At 39.1% G+C, this 14,442-nt stretch overlaps 1 protein-coding gene across 7 annotated transcripts in view; it reads left to right on the top strand.

The window, feature by feature from the left end:
* The window catches only part of CECR2 (CECR2 histone acetyl-lysine reader), a 173,864-nt gene that overhangs the window by 85,432 nt on the left and 73,990 nt on the right, over positions 1 to 14,442 (top strand). The window contains exon 1 of one of the 7 annotated variants that reach the window (XM_038576260.1): positions 10,141 to 10,159. The exons of the other annotated variants lie outside the window; for them this stretch is intronic. The gene's annotated coding sequence lies outside the window, so the exon portion shown is untranslated. Of the gene's footprint in view, positions 1 to 10,140; positions 10,160 to 14,442 lie in introns of those variants that run through there. 7 annotated transcript variants of the gene reach the window in all.

Raw genomic sequence — 14,442 nt, 5'->3', positions numbered from 1 at the left:
AACATGGAAAGCAGATTGTAAGTGGCACTCTTCCATATAAAAAACAAATAAGCAAAAATTTTTCTAGCACAGTGCTGGCATAAGAGTAGTGTAACAGTTCATATAATACATGTTTATATTTTTAATCCTTGGTAATACCATTTGCTCCCTATCTGATCAAGTTATTTAATTAGAATTTATAATTAATACAAATTTTTAGTTTGATTTTACTCGCTTTGTCCAGCCCATTCTGTATTAGTTGGATCTTGGGATCTAGCCCAGTTTTCTTCCCTTACATGTGATATTTGGGTAATTCATTTGTAATCCCATTTCATTTGTAGGATTTTATAGTTTCATAATTTTTTTTAATCTGCATCTTGTTTTTTTCCAGGACATAAGTCACTGAAGCATAAGTTCCATGAGGGCAGAGATTTTGTTCCCTCTCTTCTCATCACCTAGAACAGTACTTTGCACATGAGTGCTCCAAAAACACTTCTTTAAACAACAACAACAAAGAACAAATCTAAACATCCATTTGTCATGTGACCCTGTTATTGCACTCTTGGACATTTATTCCAGAGAAAATCTCTATATCAACATATGTAGCAGTTTTGTTATAGTCCTCCATGTGGAAGTAACTTAAGTCCTTCAGCGTGGTTAAATAAACTAGTATTCTGGAATAATGTGCAGTGATTAGAAGGCATAAACTATGTGGTATGTGTGTAGGTATGTATACACAAATGAGTACATGCAAAAACAATGAGCTGAATGTAGTGAGTGAAATGGTACCAATGTCGATTTCCTGGTTTGGATCAGCTTTTATGATATAGTTATGCAAGATTTTACCATTGGAACATTGGAAGAAACTGGGTGAAGAGTACAAGGACCTCTGGGTATAGTTTTTTTTTTTTTTTTTTTTTTTTGCAACTTTCTATAAGTCTATAATTATTTCAGAATAAAAAGCTTTAAAAAAACCAGAAAAGCCTAATTAGTGCTTAGGTGCATCCTGATCACAGAATTAAAGCTACAAGGCCATTATTATCAGATATCTTTTGAAAGCACTGATTAAAAGATGTAGTAGTTTGTATACATTCTTTTATTAAAGAACAGATTTCTTGAGTTTATGGTTTGTATTGTTCTTTACCTGCCTAATCCAGTTTTCGGCACTTAGTTTTTGGGTTTTTTGTTTGTTTGTTTTTTATTTAAATTAAATTTGCTGGGCAGCCTGGGTGGCTCAGCGGTTTAGCACCATCCTCAGCCTAGGGCGTGATCCTGGAGACCCGGGATCTAGTCCCACGTCGGGCTCCCTGCATGGAGCCTGCTTCTCCCTCTGCCTGTGTCTCTGTCTCTGTGTCTCTGTCTGTCTCTCTCTGTGTCTCTCATGAATAAATAAATGAAATCTTTAAAAAAATAAATTCAATTTGCCAACACGCAGTTCAGTACTTAGTTTTAAAACATCTTTCAAAGGAACAACACATCTCACTTTTTAGAAGCTCTAAAAATGTCAGAGAAAACTAGTGTATTTGAATAATAGTGACCTGGAGCTTTGTGAAAATGTCATAAACTATACATCACTATCCATTTGTTTTAAAAGAAACAAATGTAAACATGAAAAAAGTAGGAGAACCATCCTCTCTCACTCTAGGCACAATTACTTCTCCATTACATAGTATACAAAAGTATATGAATCATCTGACCAAGGATGCTAACTGGAGACTTAACCGTTTTATCTATCTTAGAAACATGTTTCCCTACACTAAGGAGTATGATTGTTTGATGATGATGTTTTTATATTAGCTCTTGTCATATGATAGATAGGGTAGAACTTCTATTTTAAGCACAGACTCTAAGAAGTATAGTTTTCATTTTAGTTTTCTGTGGGATATTGCCAAATCTGGTAAAATCCAGCAGAGTGCTATGACCCAGACTCCTAAAAATCCCCATAGTCATCATCATCTTAGAGCTTATATTTTAGAAAAAGGATTCACAGCAGAGATGCAAAAATACATTTAAAAAGGAAGAGTTAGGGAAAAGAGAAATGAAAGCCACATACTATCAAAATAATTATAGCTGCCAGAGTGCCTGCCAATTAAATGTCTGACTCTTGATGGTGCCTCAGGGCTTGGTGATAAGTTCAAGCTGTGTTCATTTTATAATTTTTTTATATAGCTGTTTCCACCTCCTTTTTTTAAGTTCACCTCTAATTGGCTTAATTAAACAACTGCTTAATTAACAGCATCCAATAGAGGGGCGTTCCTATAGCTGCCTCTTGATTGTGACTTTTCAAACTCTTAATAATTTTTGTGACTTAAGTCCTTTGTGCATCTTCCACACTTTTCAAAAGTCTTCAGTGCAGGAAACCTGACTTCACATGTAGGTTTTCCAATACGCAACCTAATGCAATGTTTTCTTGAAGCAAATTCTTGAGAAGCACCTCACACTGTAATAACCTAAGAAGAATATGTACATTTGTTGACTTTATGAAGGGTCGCCTGTATTTATGCTAATAACACCTTAGCTAGTGCTATTCCATTGTTTCTCAGGCTTTATTTACCTGGGGGCTCAAATACAGACCCAATGGGAAACAGATTTACCCCCAAACAAACAAAACCCTCTATCACTAGGCCCCACGTGTTCATAATCTCCATGTTTAATACAAGGGAGGTCCATGTGTAGTTTGCTCTCTCTTTCACACTAGATGGTTATCGCTATAGGGATAGTCTGCATGCTATATAGTCAGTATCCCGTACCTTTCCAAGAACTCCTTAGATGTTCTTTCTATAAGCTGTGTTCTCACCCTTCACCTAACTCTGCTTACTCATTTCTCTTCTGATGCAGCCCTCTCAGATAGTCAAGTGAGGAAAGAAGAGAATGTTCCTCCTCCATGTTACACTCCATTAAACCACAAATTATTACCTAGCAATATAGGTTTTTATTTGGCTTATTTATTATTTTTAAAATTTATATCAGTTTGAATCCATACTTTGTTTTATACTTCATTTTATGTGTTTTTATACTTTTATGATCCAGTAATTTCCTATTCAGATTGCTCTGGATATGGCCATTGGAAGCTCTTTCCTTTGGCATTGGGGTGGTTTTGGTTTGGTTTGGTTTAGAGTACTTCATTATTTTCAGACACTAGAAGATGTGCCAGGCTCATTGTGTATATTTCCTACCCCAGCTCTAAAATCTGTCATTTCTTCAAGGAACTCTAATTTCTTTTGTTGAACAATGTATTAGAAATCAAGATCTGAGTGCTAGACGTGCCCTTTGCTACTGAGTTATTTTTTATCTGGGCCCTCTCAGTTGACAGAGCAAGGAGATATATGTGGGCATAGTAACCTGTGTATATACACATATGTTTAAATATTTCTGTATGCAGCTATCCTTGTAGTAAGAGTAAAGCCTTTGCTCCAGGGATCATTTTAGCCTCTTCCCCTTGCTCATCTGTAAATTCCCTCTCTGACAGTGAGAAACCTGGCTCCCACCATTTGCTATTCATTTGTTTAATTGTTCAATCCCAGTATACATATATAGCAGTGTAAGAATTGTTTAATCCATTTCCTCATGAGAAACAGCTTTATCAGCTAGAATATAGTGTCTTGCCTTTTAATCTTAAAGATCCCACTCATTTCCAAAGTCACTTAGGTCAGCATGCATTTATAGATTCATTTATGTTTTTAGACACTCCCTCTTCCTCCAGCACAGAAGGCAGTCTAGTATCCTCAGGGCCTCATTTATGACACTGATCTATTTACACTTGTAACTTGGAGTCTCCTCTGATGTTTCGTCCTCCTTCATTTTGGACCCTTGAAAGGGAGTGAAGGTTGTTCATGTGTGATTAATGTATTCCCCAATCAGGTGTTCTGATTTGGGGGTTCAGTTTCTTGCCCAGTGAATTTTTGCCCCCCTTTCGTTTAACTTTAAAGCTTTAGGTTGACCAGTCCGGATAGAGACGGTCTTAGATTTTATGGAGTGTCTCTTGTTTCTAGTCCTATGCCCATGACTCTTTAGTACCTTAACCTATGGCTTGATAGTTGAATCACTGTTTAAACACTGTTTTAAACACTGTCTGCATTGCTACACCTTTATTTCACATTCCAGGATTCTCTCACAAATCCTAACTTTGTTTTGAGGGGGAAAAAGCCTCTCATGTTTGCACCAAATATTCCTGCCCAGGACATCATCATTTCTAGGTTTCTTCTGGGGTTAGCAGTGTTTCATCTTCACAGAAACTAGCAGGATGTGGTTGACAGGTTAGGTTTAGTCTCCGCTGGTCACATTCTGAGACTTGTTAGTTGCTTCCCTAATTCCCAGCATCAGAGAAGCACCAGTGGTTGCAATGACTGAGTTGCTTGTGCTGGTGCCCCTTGTTACTTACCTACAGAAATAGAAAATTGTTTATCCTGAATGAGGAAGGCTTTTCTTTTCTTCCAAAGCAACTTCCCTTGCCAGATAGCTTCCTAACATTAGTTTTGATTCTTACCGATCCCCTAAAACAATGTTGCGTTTTTGAAAAAACATAATTTCCTTGCTCGTATTTTAAATATTCTCTGTTGAGACAGTATTTTTCCATCCCCTTTCTCTTTTCAAGCACTCCTAGCAGATAGGTGCTTGAGGCAGAAAAATAAATCAGATTTCCTATACTTTACTCTCCACTTCTTTCCATAGTCCCATACTTTTTATTTTGGGTTAGGGCTCTCATTTTAACTTACCATATTTTAAGAGACTTAGCCTCTCTATCTTGAAACTCCTGGGTATGAGAGTTTGGGGCCTTTCATGATCAGTAGACCAATTTGTCCAGGTGAAAGCAATTAGCAGTCTCCAATTAGCAGAAATCTTTTAGGGACTTCAGGCGGACTTAAAACTTAGGCCGGACTTTCTCACAGTCAAGCCTCTGTGCACCAGAAAATGCAGAAAAGCAGCCTTCCTTCCAGATGTTTGCTGTGTTTGTCTCATGTGATTGGATCGGGTGGCAGCAAAAGGGGCATGTTTATTTACTCTAACACACACACACACACACACACACACAAATGACAGGAGTAGAGATTGGGAAGTACTCACCATTTCTGAAAAATAACAAATATTTAGCACTAAGGAATGAATGGCCTTGTGTTTAAATGCCTGAAACAGGACTGTACTTACTACAGCTTTTAAGTAATTTCTAGATACATCTGGTAAGTACAAAGTGTTTTAAAGCACTTAACTAGTTCTCTACAAGATCTCTAGCTTAATGGGAGAATATTGAAAAGGTATACTGAGGTCCTTTCAGAATAATTTTGAATGATAAGCTTAGGAGTTTGAGTGTATGCCCAGTTTGGTGAATTGTGCGGAGTCCTTGGAGGCTTCTATATAAGTGATATGACAATAATTGGAGCAAATTTAATATGGCAACAGGGTAGATGAATCTATGTTGGATGTGGAAGACTATATGGAAGTTTAGGTGAGAAGTGCAAAATCTGTTATTAGAGCAGTGGCAGTGGAGATTGAGAGGGAAATGTGAAATTATGAATACTTTAAAGCAAGTTCTTATTCATTATCTATGGCTTTCCAACACTGCTTAGATGCCAAGAAGTGCTTCTCTATAGCTTGTGTCTTTTTTTTAATTTTTATTTTTATTTATTTATGATAGTCACAGAGAGAGAGAGAGAGAGGCAGAGACACAGGCAGAGGGAGAAGCAGGCTCCATGCACCGGGAGCCCGACGTGGGATTCGATCCCAGGTCTCCAGGATCACGCCCTGAGCCAAAGGCAGGCGCTAAACCGCTGCGCCACCCAGGGATCCCTATAGCTTGTGTCTTAAACCCATAGGTGTGGTTAGTTCTTCCTGAAACCAACAATGTATTTGCTTTATTAGTGAATACTTACAAATTTAATTTTTGGAGTAATAGTTTTCACAAATCTAGGTAATTGTTAAATGACTTCAGATCAAAGCAGAGTAGGTGTAAAACGTTTCAGATCCTTTATTTTCATAATATTCTTCTCAATATTCATATCTTTGATTATCCTTTATAAAAGTTAGGATTTAGGGCTTCTTTTACTGGACCATGGCCTTAAGTTTAGAATCTTGGCTTCTGGAAACTGGCTAACTTATTTCAAAAAATGTTTCTAAGTACTCCACAGTAGTGGAGTTAGTGGGCGGGTACAGTTTTGGGAAGTGGGCACAAAGTTCCTCAAAGGATTTGCATGGCAGCAGTGGAAGAAAGAAAATAAATATATATAATAGATAGGTGATAAGTGAATTAGGAAAATAAAGTATAATAAAGGGAATAGAGAATTATGAGGATGTGCAGGAACTGGGTAACAGGGCAAGCCATGTAGATAATAGGGGTAGCGGTCTTAAAGTCCGAGAAAGGGCAGGAGCATTCTGAGGATCTTTGAGGAACAGGTAAGAGGCTGGTATGCTGAGGGGAGTGAGCTAGGACAAGAGCAGTAAGAAATAATAGAGGTTCAGCAGGAAGGTATTACCAGGGAAGGTTGTGAAGGCTGTGGTACAAACTTTGGATTTTATTCTGAAGAAGGCTTTTGCACAGGAGTGACATGTTCTGACTCAAGTTTAGTAAGCTATTAGTATGAACACATAAGGAAAGAAGCTGATAGTTGAGCTTGTATGCTACTAAATTGTTGATGCTTAAATGGAGGGTAGTGGAGAAGGCAGTGAGGAGAGAGCAGTTTCTAAATCTCAGTTGAAGGCAGAATCAACAAAATCTGTTAAAGGTTTGGATGTGAAATGGAAGAAAAAGAGAAGAGTCAAGGATAACTCAGAATTTCCTGCTAGAAGAAGATTCCATTTACTGTGGTTGGGAATGTAAGAGTAGAAGCAGGTTTAAGGAGGTAAAATTGAAAATTCAGCTTTGATCATATTAAGTTCATTATGCCTATTTGACTCTCAGTGTCACCACTGCGTTAGGTACAGGGACTCTATTGGATGAGCCAACTTTGGGATTCTGAGGAGAGAGGAATGGAGGTACAAATGAGAGAGCATGATTAGCGTAATGGATAGTATTTAAAGTCATGGCTGGAGGAGCTCATAAAGGCAGTGAATGTAGGCCAAAAGGACAGTGAAGAGATAGATTCAAAGACTGAACCCCAAGACGTTTTTACCAACATACAGAGTACAAGAAGAAAGGGGGGAAATCAGCCAAGAAAATTGAAAAGGAAAACCAGTGAGGTGAGTCTTTTGAAGCCAAGAGACAAAACTTTTAAGCTAGAGGAAATAACCAACTAATTTATTTATATTTTAAATATTTTATTTATTTATTCATTCACGAGAGGCAGAGACATAGGCAGAGGGGAGAAACAGGCTCCTTGCAGGGAGCCGGATGCGGGACTAAATTCCCAGGACCCTGGATCACACCCTAAGCCCAAGGCAGATGCTCAACCACTGAGCCACAGTTATTGGGCTGTAGCGTCCCAATAACCCCAACTAATTTAAATGCTGCTTTTAGATCCAGAATGATGAGGGCTCAGAATCCATTCATTAGATGTGACTTGATTACAGTAGAATGTTGAGAGTAAAGATTTGTTCGCACCACTAATATTGATGATAATATTTTGCACAGAGATTTTTGGGCTCGATTTCACAACCCTGAGATTACCACCTGAGCTGAAACCAAGAGTCATGCTTATCCAACTGAGCCACCCAGGTACCCCTTAAAATTCCCAATTCTTAAGTTGTCAAAGAAGTGAATATATTGTAGTTGGTTAATTCTGTTGCTTATACTTGAAAGTAGAGGTTTGACAGAGAATATCTTTCTGATTCCTTTTTACCATGGCCCAATTTCAGTTAATTTTGGCAGTCACCACATGTTTTTTGGTTTATTATGCTTTTGAGGAATAAAAAAGTCCTGTCAGTGTATGAATCAGTGCTTTCCGATAGTTTTTTTTTTTTTTTTTAAGATTTTTATTCATTTATTCATGGGGGGCGGGCGGTGGGCAGGGACACAGGCAGAGGGAGAAGCAGGCTCCTTGCAAGGAGCCCAATGTGGGACTTCATCCTGGGACTCCAGGATCACACCCTGGACCAAACCGCTCAGCCACCTAGGGATCCCCTTATTTTGTTTTTTAATGTCCTGGCCTGTCCTAGAGATACCAATCTCTTGTCCATATAAATGCCATAAGCATTTTGTAATACTCTGCAACGTATCTAATATTTTTGTTAGAACTACGTGGTAATCCTATTTCTTGGTTTTGTTTTTTCTATTTCTTGGTTTTGTCCTTTCCTTTTTGTATCCATAATCTACCTATATCCTCCAAATTGTTTGTATCAAATTCCTCCGTGAAATCCAAAGTCTTCTAATACTCAAGGACCCTTACCAGTTTTTTCTTGTTAACCTTTCAACTCCTTCCCGCCATAAAGTTGACATTACCCACTATAGATATTGATAAAACCTAATTGGAGAACATTGGATTGTTTTATTATTCAACTTGATCACGAAACAATTCTTATGTGGAGGAGGAGGAGGGCAGATGAAAAGGGAAATATATAGGGAAGGGCAAGCCTGAGCGTCTGCCTTTGGCTCAGTGCATGATCCCCAGGTCCTGGATAAAGTCCCACATTGGGCTCCCTGCATGGAGCCTGCTTTTTCCTCTGTGTAGGTCTCTGCCTCTCTCTGCATGTCTCTCATGAATAAATAAATCAAATCTTTAAAAAAAATAATGCTACATCACCGAAACACCTGATGACACAGAGGATCATACTATTTTCATCAATTTATTTATCCATCATATATATGGAGATTGGATCTGGAAGTTACAAAGATGCCTTCTAGACTGGGGCCCAAAGAACTAGAAGGATATGTATTAATATTTGGTTGTATTTTAATATTTGGTTATATGTATTAATAGGGTATTGGTTGGGGGTGGATAATAGGGTAGGGTATAGGTAGTAATTCTTATCTGTTTAGAAGTTGAATAAATAATAGAGTGAACCAGTTAGGCTATGTTTTAGAAGTAAAATGCTATTTTCCATTCCTTTTCTCCTTTCCAGACTCTTACAGTCTTTTCCTTTATAAAAGGTGTGATTCGGGGATCCCTGGGTGGCGCAGCGGGGGATCCCTGGGTGGCGCAGCGGTTTGGCGCCTGCCTTTGGCCCGGGGCATGATCCTGGAGACCCGGGATCGAGTCCCACATCGGGCTCCCGGTGCATGGAGCCTGCTTCTCCTTCTGCCTGTGTCTCTGCCTCTCTCTCTCTCTCTCTCTCTGTGACTATCAAAAATAAATAAATAAATAAATAAATAAATAAATAAATAAATAAATAAATATAAATAAATAAATAAATAAATAAATAAATGGTGTGATTCCCTTTGCTACAGTTGGAAAGGGCATGAGATATGATTCTGGTTCAGTTTCTTTCTTTCTTTCTTTCTCTCTCTCTTTCTTTCTTTCTTTCTTTCTTTCTTTCTTTCTTTCTTTCTTTCTTTCTTTCTTCTTTCTTTTAAAATGATTTTATTTATTTACTAATGAGAGACACACACAGAGAGAAGCAGAGACACAGGCAGAGGGAGAGGCAGACTCCATGCAGGGAGCCTGATGGACTTGATCCTGGATCCCGGGATCACGCCCTGAGCCAAAGGAAGACGCTCAGCCACTGAGCCACCCAGGCGTCCCAGGTTCAGTCACTTTCATAGTAGTATTAACATGTATAAGTAGCCATGGGTGTTTCAATTTAGGCAATACCCCGTTTTCCAACGAGATGATTCAATAAAACTTTGGGAATATTAACTTACCATAGTGTATGAAACTTTTAATAAGAGAGGTGAAATAGTCAAAGTTCTATTTGGAAAATTTATCTTAGGGATTTTTCTTTCTTTTTTAAGATTCCATTTATTTATGAGAGACACATACACAGAGAGAGAGACAGACACAGAGACACAGAGACACAGAGGGAGAAGCAGGCTCCATGCCGGGAGCTCAACGTGGGACTCCATCCCAGGACTCCAGGATCAGACCCTGGACTGAAGGCGGCGCTAAACCACCGAGCCACTGGGCTGCCCCTATCTCAGGGATTTTTCTATAAACATTTGGATTTTTAAATTTAGAAATAATTGATTTTTTCCATTCTTATTTCTAGAAAGAATTTCATCATCATTAGCACCACTTTTGAAGAACTGAAAAGTATAATTTTTCAACCTCCCTTCAATCTTAAGTCTCTGAATCAGTTTTTGATAGATTTTCTGAAGGTATTATTCCAAGTCACAATTACTTAGTTAATAGTAGGATAGTTTGGTTTTGCAGTTGTTCTCTAGGTATATATTCATGATCATTAAACATAAACACATGTGGTCTCTATGTAAACTGATTTCTATAATTACATTTTAACACTTGGAGTTGAGTTCATGGCTCCAGAGTTTTAGAGTTGTTGTAAAGGTTTTTTGTCTCCTTTTAAGGTAAATCAAAAAATTAGATAAATTCCATCAAATGACATCTGTACGAATCCGAAACTGGCATTGATTGAGGTTGATTCAGGCGATTTTCTCTTTCCTAAATTGCTGTTACCCAAAAGTAAAACGAGGGAGTGTCTTTTAATAGAAAAAATTTAGTAAGTATTCACATTCAAGATAAATCTTTTGTAAGAATTTTGCTGAAAAATCTTTGCCTCAGCCCACCAAAATCATACTTATTTGTCAACTTCGCTTCTAAGGTATTCCTTTTCTAAACATCATCTGTGCACTCTCGTTCCTATTTAATCTATGTCTTGCTCCATTGTGAGTACTTTCAAGTTGACCGGTTCTGGTTCTCAATTTGTAGGCTTAAAAACTTAACAATTTCAGTAGATCCAGAGTCACCGAATGGCATTTTGCTTATTTAAAATTCAGTAGATATCGTTCCATGGTCATTATATTAACACCTGCCATTCAACACACACCACCTTCCTAATACCAAGACGTACTCACTGTTGCTAATCAAGAAGCTGAGAATCAAAAGAGAATGAATTCATCTTGAGGGGATAATTTCTTACAGGCCTGATGAAATATTCCTGCCCTAGATACCGAGTTTCATCAGTATCTCTCCCTCAGGATAGGGCTAGATAAACACTGCCAAATTCTTTATCTTGAGACCTCTTTCCCATTATAGATATCCTCTTTTGGTTGTAACATTCCATCCCCCCCTCCTTTTTTTTCCAACAAGATTTCAATACTCTTTTCCTTTTTTAAAAAGATTTTATTTATTCATGAGAGACAGAGAGAGAGAGGCAGAGACACAGGCAGAGGGAGAAGCAGGCTTTACGCAGGGACCCAATGCAGGACTGGATCCTGGATCTCCAGGAACACGCCCTGAGCTAAAGACAGACGCTCAACTGCTGAGCCACCCAGGCATCCCTCAATACTATTTTCTTAGTTACAGTCACAGCCCGCTCATTCCTAGTTTTGTCCTGCCTTTACAGATTTCTTGATAGAATTTCAGGCATTTCCGAAAATCTTCAGTCACACAGTCATCTTTTAGACAAGTTGTTCCCAATAGCTAATTTTCTTTCCATTTTCTCTGTGAATGTTCTGTGACCACTTGCTCTGTGGAGGCACTGTGCAGTACCAGGGGTTTTGGCACAGGTCACTATTATGTTTTCATTATCAGTATTTCATTCTTTTTTATTTATTCATGAGAGAATGTTGAGAGAGCGGCACAGACACAGCAGAGGGAGAAGCAGGCTCCATGCAGGGAGTCTGACATGGGACTTGATCCCGGGTCTCCAGGATCAGGCCCTGGATTGAAGGTGGTGCTAAACCACTGAGCCACGTGGGCTGCCCCAGCATTTCATTCTTTGAGGAAACCTGCATTTTACTGAGAACCTCCACTGTTCCTACTGCCCTTGTGTGAACTGATTGGATCCTTCTCATCTTCTAGTCTTTGCTAACTAATTGCCAGAGCAGCATTTTGCTCACTTATCTCCGCACCACTCTGCTGTGCCAGTTGTTTTTCTAAATGGAATTTATTTTTTGTTTGTCCCCCACAACACCCCACTTCTAGATTTTATGCTACTTGAAGGTAGGGTTCTTACTCTCCTTTTGCATCCCCAGCACATAACACAGAGCCTGGCATGCAGTATGTCTTCAGATGCTAGGGATGCCTTTCCACTATGTGACATCCCACTGTCACATGCCCATTATATGTTGAACTGCTTGAATTGATTCAGAGAGACCCCTACCTCCCTGACACATTAGACATTTTTCTCTATGTGTATGTTTTTGCCACTCTCACATAGACTAGGACACAATCAGATGGGAACAATAGGATTTATTTTTTATTTTTTTATTTTTATTTTTTTTATTTTTTTTATGATAGTCACAGAGAGAGAGAGAGAGAGAGAGAGAGAGGCAGAGACACAGGCAGAGGGAGAAGCAGGCTCCATGCACCGGGAGCCCGATGTGGGATTCGATCCTGGGTCTCCAGGATCGCGCCCTGGGCCAAAGGCAGGCGCCAAACCACTGCGCCACCCAGGGATCCCAAGGATTTATGACATTACAAAATTATTTCCCACTCTAAACCTTCTAGGATCTTATTTCAAACATCAAGTCTTTGTTGTTTCTTCCCACTGCCCCAATCTTCCATTTACCTTTCAACCTTTATTGTCCTTAATTCTGTTTACCAACTTAAAAGACCATAATATTTTTTTAGGGATGGGGAGGATTAGAACTTGTTACCTAAAATTTTTTTTGTCCTTTTTAAAGCCACATACAATTAATTGCAAAATCTTAATGAGTCTGCTTCTGAAATCCTCTCCTGTCACCTTCTCTTGTGTATTTCCCCTGTCATCTTTTTTTTTTTTAATTTATTTATGATAGGCACACAGTGAGAGAGAGAGAGGCAGAGACACAGGCAGAGGGAGAAGCAGGCTCCATGCACCGGGAGCCCGATGTGGGATTCGATCCCGGGTCTCCAGGATCGCGCCCTGGGCCAAAGGCAGGCGCTAAACCGCTGCGCCACCCAGGGATCCCCCTGGGTGATCATCTTTCTAGTATTGGCCCCATCGATTCTTCCCTGGACTAGATCAGAAATCTCACCCTCTAATCTCTCTTCCTAACAATGTGTCCTGCAGACCACATCTAGATAACCTTCTAGGTTTGACTATTCTTTCCCTACTGCCGCCTGTTCAAAAGCATTCCCTGTTCTTTAGTGGTTTCCCTGAAATACCTATAATAATTCCGAACTAATCCAGTAGTAAGTTCTAATGACAGAGAATGAGGACTGCATAATTTTACATAGAGCGATAGTCCTAAGTAGCTCCAAACGTAAATTCTCTGATGAAATCCCCTGTCTTAAATTCATGCAAATGTTTAAGTTAAAAGTATCTTCAACAACAACTTAAACAGTGAAAACAAACAAAGAAATAAATAAAAGTAAACCTGACTCTCTAGAAGCTGTGCCATTTTAAACTGATATATTCTGGCCATGCACTGTGGAACTCTAGAGCTATACATTTCCTGGGTGGAAAGCAGTGAAATCTAGACTGCTTGACCTGATATCTGAGGTTGTGTATGGTCTGTCAAGAACCTGCTTTTCCAGATTTCTTGTTTGCATGGCTATTCCTGTCCAGTATTCTAGCCTCGGAACATACTGAGCTTTCCAACTTTTTCAGTGCTCAGGAATTGTTTATATAATCATGGATGTTTTCTTAAGGGAGAATATCCATGAAACTTCCTGAGCCTTTTTTTTTTTTTAATGCTAGAACCAGCTTTGATAATTTATGCCTTTTCGGAAAATCTTGCTTTTCTAGATTTACCCATTTATTGGTATAATTAGTATTTTCTAGTTTGCCTAATATTTTAGGGTAGCAGTCATTTGTGGGGAGAAGCTATTTTGGTTTCGTTTCTGTTACCCAGCAGCATAGTCAGTGACACAGCTGTTTCATGGATGGTTGAGAGGAATGATATGGTTGCAGCAAAGCAGCAATACAGACCTGCTGGCCTTTGGGGACTCCTGGGATAAATCGCTTGGCCAACTGAAAGTGTTTTAATAGCCAGTTTCAGGTCCCTCACCATTATACCCACTCGAGCTGATTTATACTTTACAGTCTAAATTGGCATGGGGCAGGCCTTTGGGATTAAATTAATTTATACCAAGTTAGAAAGCATCAGCTGCCAGAGTCAGGGATGCCTTCTGGAGGCGCGTGTGCTGACTTCTTCATGTATTCTGCGCTCACACTCCAGGCATTCTCTCTTGGAAAGCAGCTGGGAGACTCCTTCAGGAAGGCCTGCTTTGCATCTCCTTTGTGTAAGCGCCATTCTGGGTCCTATACAGAAGCCCTGGTCTTTGCCTGAGACACCACATTGCAGTTGGTCCTTGTGCAAATTAGGAGGATTTGTAACCTTCTAAAATCAAATACAGCATCTATGATTCTTTTATCCTGAGGCCTTTTTTGCCTCCTTAAAGTAAACTCAAAGGAATTACTGTGCCCAAATAACAGTAGTACAAATCTGTGGTCCTGATTCTTGGACGTTAAAGAAAAGAAAGTTTGTCTGTCTTT

Source organism: Canis lupus, chromosome 27 (genome assembly GCF_011100685.1).
Source record: "Canis lupus familiaris isolate Mischka breed German Shepherd chromosome 27, alternate assembly UU_Cfam_GSD_1.0, whole genome shotgun sequence".
Lineage (NCBI taxonomy): Eukaryota > Metazoa > Chordata > Mammalia > Carnivora > Canidae > Canis > Canis lupus.
The sequence above is the reverse complement of the archived record's forward strand: the minus strand, read 5'-3'. Positions and strand labels throughout refer to the sequence as shown.